Consider the following 6,911-nt stretch of genomic DNA (forward strand, 5'->3'; position numbering starts at 1 on the left):
ATGCGTGCTTACAAGTACATCCAGGAGCTGTGGAAGAAGCAGTCCGATGCAATGCTGTTTCTTCTCAGGGTGCACTGCCAGCTCCACAACACACACACACACACACACTCCACCTGGCCTGATAATGCACATAGGCTGGGATACAAGGCCAAGCAAGTTTATGTCATATACCAGATTCATGTGCAACATGGTGGCCACAAACACCTAGTTCTTAAGTGTGCAACCTATGGCAAGCCTGTCCATCATGGTGTTAACCAGCTAAAGTTTAAAGCCATTAGTCTGTTGCCCAGGAGTGAGAGGGATGCCATTGTGGGGTTCTGAGAGTCCTGAATTCTTACTGGGTTGGTGAAGGTTCCACATACAAAGTCTTTGAGACTATCCTCCTGTGTCCATTCCATAAAGCTTTCAGACAATCCTGAAACCCAGTGGATCACTAGACCAGTCCACAAGCACAGGGAGATGCGAGGGAGAGCTGACATCTGCAGGTCGCAAGAGCCGTGGCCTTGGAAAGGGCCACAGGTTTCACTATGCTGTTGGGGGTTCTTGCCGTGCAGCTTGTAGAAGGTGCAATGCTTGCCAGCTCCATCATTACCACTAATATGAGTAATGTTTATAAAATTCTTACCTAATAATTTAGGACAGACATGTTTGCTTAAAAGTGTTCTTTAATTTCTCTGCAGATTGTTTTCATGAATGCATTGTCAAATTATGAAAGTTTAGGTGCAATAATATTTGAAAAATAAGTGATGGTGTATCTTGTTTCTCATAGATACTTTTGTCTTTGCTTTACCTTATTAGAGGGTTTATATGTCAGTGTTTAAAATGCTGGTTTGGTATAATAGGTGTTATATTCTGTGAAAGAGGAGTACAGAACTAGCAAAAAAAATTTTTTTAAGTGGAAACTGAGGCTCAGAGGCAGGGGTGACTCTACTACCTAGGTCAGAGAGCTCAGGAAGCTACCTAGGAATCTGAGCTGGGATTCAAACCCAGGACATCTGACACCAAACCCCAAGATACATTCCAAAAGAAAAGTAAAGGAAGGAAGGCAAGAAGGAAGAAAAAAGAAAAGAAAGAGAGAGAGAAAGAAAAAGAAAGGAAGGAAGGAAGGAAGGAAGGAAGGAAGGAAGGAAGGAAGGAAGGAAGGAAAGAAGGAAAGAAGGAAGGGAGTGATGGAGTACTGGAAAGTGGAAAAGGAGCAGTGACTCCCTCCATTCAAGTAGCTCTTGGGTAAGGGATTAAGGAGTGGTGGGAGGATAGGCTCAGGAAAAGTGCTTGAGAGGTTTGACTTAGTTCCCGAAAGCAGCTTTGTCTTCTTTCCAGGTGCTGGAATGTGTGGCTCTTCCTGAGGCAGTCCCCCTGACGTCACAGCTGGACCCTCTCCACCCCATCTCCTCCCACAGAGGGAAGGCCCTCCCTCCCCATGCTGCTGGAATGGAAAATACAGGTACCCGTAGCCTGGAGCCTGAGGAGTTGTCGAGGCCGGTGCTGGTGCTGGTGTCTGACGTCATTCCTAGAGCCTGAATTCACCTCTGGGAAATCCCCAAGGGACAGCAGGACAGCTTATTGCAGTTTCCTTTTCCCTGTAAGATTTCAACTCTTAAATTCTCACCTTTCCAAGCCCCAGAAATGGGCATCATCTTATGTCTTAGTTAGGGTAGAACAAGGAAACCAAGAGCTGAAGAAAACCACAGTAACTCCCTTGGCCAGCCCTTTTGGTCCATTTTGAGAATTTGACCACAGGCAGCCGGGAGAAGGAGAATGAGCTTTGGGTTCAGACCACAAAGCAGGATTTAGAGCCACACTGACGTGTCACGTGACCTTGGGCAAGTCCTGTGCTGGTTCTTAGAATCCCAAACTATAAAGTGAAAGAGGGGTATTGGACTCAACCTCTAAATGCAGTGCATGGCTCTGTGCCGTCTGAATCACCTGAGGAACATGTTCGATAGTCAGAGTCCCAAGTCTTGTTGCAAACCGAAGTCTGAGTCTCTAGAAGCAGAGTGCAGAAATCTGTGTATTTAAAAAACTCCCCAAGTAATTCACGGTACAGCCATATTTGGTAATTACAGAACAAGAGGATCTGTAATTGACTTCAAACCAACTCCTCCTTCTAACAGAAAATGTCTCTGTGACCTTGCCATGTGTGTGCCTCTCTTTGGGCCTCAGAGTTTTTTTCCATCTGTAATTTAAGGGGGTTGGACTAGAATAGCTGATCTCCAAGGGCCCTTCCCTCACTGCCAAGTTTGTGGTTCCAAACTTATGAATGAAATTTTAAACTTTAGGTCAGAGGCAGAATGACAAACAGCCACAAGCTGGGACAAACTGTCCCCTGGGTGCAAAGGAAGGGGGTGCTTCTGATTACTCGGTCACTTACGTCACTCCCACACTGGGCCCGCACTATGGGCAAGTGAGGACAACTGCTGCTTGCTGCTGGAGTCATTTTCCAGATCTACAACACCCCACCCCACCCCCACCCCCACCCCCCACCCCCCGCCAAATCCCTTGGGAAATGTCCTCATACAGGTCTTTGGGCTTTCGAGCTCTGCTCATATTTGAATCCTGGCTCTATTGTCTTCGTGAGTAATAGAGTAACTCCCTTTGGGGGAGTTACTTCATCTTGCTGAGTCTCAGTTTCCAATTCCGTAAAATGGGGATCAGAATAGTAACTATGTCATGGGCTGTCTTAAAGATGTAATGTGTGCTTACCCACTGCCTGATACACAGTTAGCATTAGGTAAACATTAGCTACATTAATTATTGTTATTTTTCTTCTCTTGGAATGTGGAAGTGGCAAGACCTGATTTCTTAGATTTATAGCAAGGATCTAGGTAGATATCAGTAAGAGGGAGCCCGATACCTGGCACATAGTAGGAGTTCAGTAAATGTGGACCTTCTTTTCCTAATCCCACCCCACCCCCAAGGCTCTCCAACTCTCTGCCTTTCTTCCTTCTTCTTTCTCTAGGCTGCCTTACAGCCCTGCTCACATGATCCCTTTCAAGGAATGTTTGGTGAAAACACTTCAGGGTAGACACGTGTCTCAGCGACAGGTTATGCAACTCTGTGCTCACACTTTTTGGAAACTCCATGTGGGAGGCTAGTATTTGGCTGCCTGTCCTCTGCATTAGTGACCATCCTGGGTTCTGGCCAATGAGTTCCTCTCTTAGAAGGGAAACTGAAGAGAGAGGGAGAGAGAGATGTCGCCTGCCTGTTTTCTCCTTCAGACTCAGAACCTTTTGTTACCCAGACTGTTTTAAGGGCTCAATGTGCCTCCAAGTTTGGGAGGAATGTTTGCTGAGCACCCACTGTGTGCCAGACACTTATCTTATCTCATTTAATCCTTATTTAATTTCTAAAACAAGCCTGTGAATTGTAGATACACTATTCCCATTTAGCAGATGAGGAAACAGAGGCTCAGAGAAGGAAGTGACTCACTGGATTCACAGCTGGGGTGTGGCTGGTCTCTCCCTTTACCTAGACATTATTCCTGGCTCTGGCATTGAAGGATTCAGGGCTTTATTTTAAGAAGAAAAGCTATTTTCTTTAGCTTCCTTTTCATCGTCATTCATTCACTCAATCATTCATTTGATAAATATTCATTAAGCATTTACTATGTGCCGGGAACTGGTCTGGGTGGTACAGATATATACAAGTAAAGTGAATAAAGAGAAAAACTCTGACTTCATAGCGTTTATATTCTCGTGGAGGCAACAGGCAATAAACAAGTCAGTCAACACTGTAAAATTTAGCATCAAGTAGTGAGAAGTGCTATGAAGGAAAGGGGGGGTAAGGGGATAGAGAACAAGGATGGCAAGAGGAATTACTTTAAAAATGGCAGTCAGCGGAGACCTCCCTGAAGAGGTGACATTTTAAGCAGAGATTTGATTGATGGAAAGGATGATGCCAACTGAATATCTGAGAAGAAGATTCTAGATAGAAGGGAACTCAAGTGCAAAGCCCTGAGGCAGGAATGAGATTGGCATATTCGAGGGATAGTAAGGAGGCCAGAGTGGCAGGAACTGAGTGAACAGAGAGAGGAGAGGAGAGCTCAGCCATCAACCCTTGCCCAAGAATTCCCAGCTTACAGTTCATTATCACCTTACAACACCCCTGGGAAATGAGTGAGATGGGTGGGTGCAGGTAGGTGGAAGTATGGAAAGGGGGGGCAGATTCATTCATTCACTCATCCAACAAATATTTTTTGAGTGCTTACTAGCTAGCAGGCACTGTGCTAGCCGCTGAGTATACGAAACAGACATACTCCCTCAGGCAGCTACTGAGCTAGCAAGGGAACTAGACAATAAAGCAATAAAACAAATAATTGTATAAATCTAAATGGTAGTGCCTGCTACAAGATGTAAAAGAATTTGGGCAAGGACACAGTTTAGCCTCAGGGGAAGGTCTCTCTGAGGAAGGTGAAAGTAGTAAGTCTGAAAGGTGGGTGAAGTTAGCCAGGCAAGGGTGTGCCAGGCAAAGGAGACAGAGCCTTTGTAACATTCCTGTGTCATCACCTGATGCCCCTCATATTGGAGGAGAAGACAGAGACCCAAGACATTGGACATTAATTGCCCATCTCATAAATCAAATGGCCGGCCAAGGCTTCAACCGAGGTTCTTTACCTCCCTGCCCCGTTACCCTTCTGTTGCACCACAGCGTTTACTGTCTTCAAAGAGCCGGTTCTGAGTTCTGGGGCAGCTGGAAGATCATTGCACTATGCCCACCTTGACCAAATGTTGGATGGAGGCTGGGGAAAAGGACCTCTTGATGTCTTTCTTTCCATTTTAGTCTTTAGACCTCTTACATCTTTCTAAAAAACCCCAAGCTCTTTTTTCTTAAGGAGTCCTGAGTGAGATATGGTTCCCTGCAATGACAGGAGCTGCACTAACACAGAGAAATTACACATAAAGTTGCCAGCCCAAAGCTTGGTCTATAGCCTGCAGTCACTCATGGCTATTGTTCATTAATCAGGAAGCTGTTTAAGAGGGTGGGCAATGTCTCATTCACCAGGAGTTTTCAAAAAGCCTCTTACAAGTTCTGACAATTAAGTTTGCGAACTCATCCTAGAGGAAGTGCTATACATACCTCATTGCTGAATATCACTACGGTCACCTTCAAAGTCCTCCTTTTGGGAAGCTAGGCACCAACGCCAGCGCCCAGTCCACCCATCAAAGCAATTTTGGAACTCTTTCTGGAATGGCCATCAGAGCTGTCGTCATATTACACTTGATGTCCTGAATGCCATCAAAATGTCTTCCTTTCAATATTTCCTTTATCTTCAGGTCAAGAAAGAAGTCATTGGGGGCCAGATCAGGTGAGTAGGGAGGGTGTTCCAATACACTTAATTTGTTTACTGGCTAAAAACTCCCTCACAGACAGTGCCGTGTGAGCTGGTGCATTGTCGTGATGCAAGAGCCATGAATTGTTGGTGAAAAGTTCAGATTCTCTAACTTTTTCACGCAGCCTTTTCAGCACTTCCAAATAGTCAACTTGGTTAACTGTTTATCCATTGGTACAAATTCATAATGGATAATCCCTCTGATATTAAAAAAAGTTAGCAACATCATTGCAACAAGTTTGTGAACTTAATTGTCAGACCTCGTAAATCTGGTGGGGAAACGGATGATACACAAGTAAAGGCAAATATGTGTCATCAGGTAAGGAAAGTGTTATGACAAAAAAATAAAGAAAGCAAGGAGAAAGGGTGATTGGAGGGGGTGAGGGTTACTTTTAGAATTCTTTAGAATGCTTGGGTGGATACTGATTCACTGAGTGGGCCTTGGTTTGCGTATCTTACAATGGATTTGCCTATCTGTTAGATTGACAGGTTTGGGAGGGTCCTTCTGAATCCAATGTTCCCAGTTTCTGTGGTTTGCAAGGCAGTGGCTGGACATTCCATAGCCTCTGGAAAATCCAGGCTGTTATTATCTGGAACTGGAGAGAGATTTGCATGGCGAGGAAGACTGGAGAGGGTTGGTGACATTCTGGGAGAGAGAGACCCACGCCCACTCTCTCAGCTATTCTGAAAATAGTGACATGATTACCTGTTATTTGCTTTGTATGAGCAGCTGGTAGGGAGTGGGGGGATAACTTGAGACTCAGAGGGAGACCTCTGCAACCATAAAAACCGGAGAGCATTTAGGTACTAGGTACTGTGCTGAGCACCAAACTCTCCACACTCGTGATGTAACAACTGTTATGACTCCCAGCTTACAAATGAGGAAACTGAGGCACAGAGAAGTAAAGTGTCCTGCCCCAGGTAACCCAGCCAGGATGACAGCCCAAATCTTTCTGACCCTGAAGACTGTGCTCTTAACCTGTAACTCTGACATAAGAAAGGGACGTGTGCTCAAAGAGAGGGACAGATGGAGTATTAGAGGTCTCAGAGGAAAGAGAGATAAGAGCTAGATGGAGAGGTGAGGGATTTGAGAAGGCTTCCAGGGGAAGGAGGCATTTGAGCTGGGCCTTGAGGGACACGATTGGATGTGGCTTCCTGGGCTTGGGTCTCTGGTGCTCCAGTTGTGTACTCTACCCTAGGAGGTCTAGAAAGAGGGGGAAGGGCAGCCTCAACCTGTTGCACAGGATCTGACAATTAAGTTCATGAACTTGTCACTGAGCGCTTACATTGGCAGCACCGTACAAACAGCTTGGTAAGGTTTCATAACCTTGGCATATCAGTGTCTCACAGCTGTGTTCCTGTCGACGTGTGGCGGTGTCTTGCTGAGTGGCGTTCATTATTGTTATTGTGCGTTTTTGTGTGTCATTGAATGTCTGAGCTTGAATTAGAGCAACAAACATTAAATTTCTTGTTAAACTTGGCAAGAGTGGAAGTGAAATCAGGGACATGTTAGTCTAACTTTAGGGGGATAATGCCATGAAGAAAACGGAAGTGTGCAAGTGGATTAAATGTTTTTCTAAGG

The 6,911-nt window shown here is 45.2% G+C and overlaps 1 pseudogene across 1 annotated transcript; it reads left to right on the forward strand.

Moving 5' to 3' along the window:
- On the forward strand, positions 1-1,521 carry LOC308490754 (large ribosomal subunit protein eL15-like; annotated as a pseudogene). The gene is made up of 2 exons: positions 1-532; positions 1,321-1,521. The product of its transcript is annotated as a large ribosomal subunit protein eL15-like (transcript).
- The last annotated feature ends 5,390 nt before the right edge of the window (positions 1,522-6,911 follow it).

This window comes from Rhinolophus hipposideros, assembly GCF_964194185.1.
Source record: "Rhinolophus hipposideros genome assembly, chromosome: 22".
NCBI lineage: Eukaryota > Metazoa > Chordata > Mammalia > Chiroptera > Rhinolophidae > Rhinolophus > Rhinolophus hipposideros.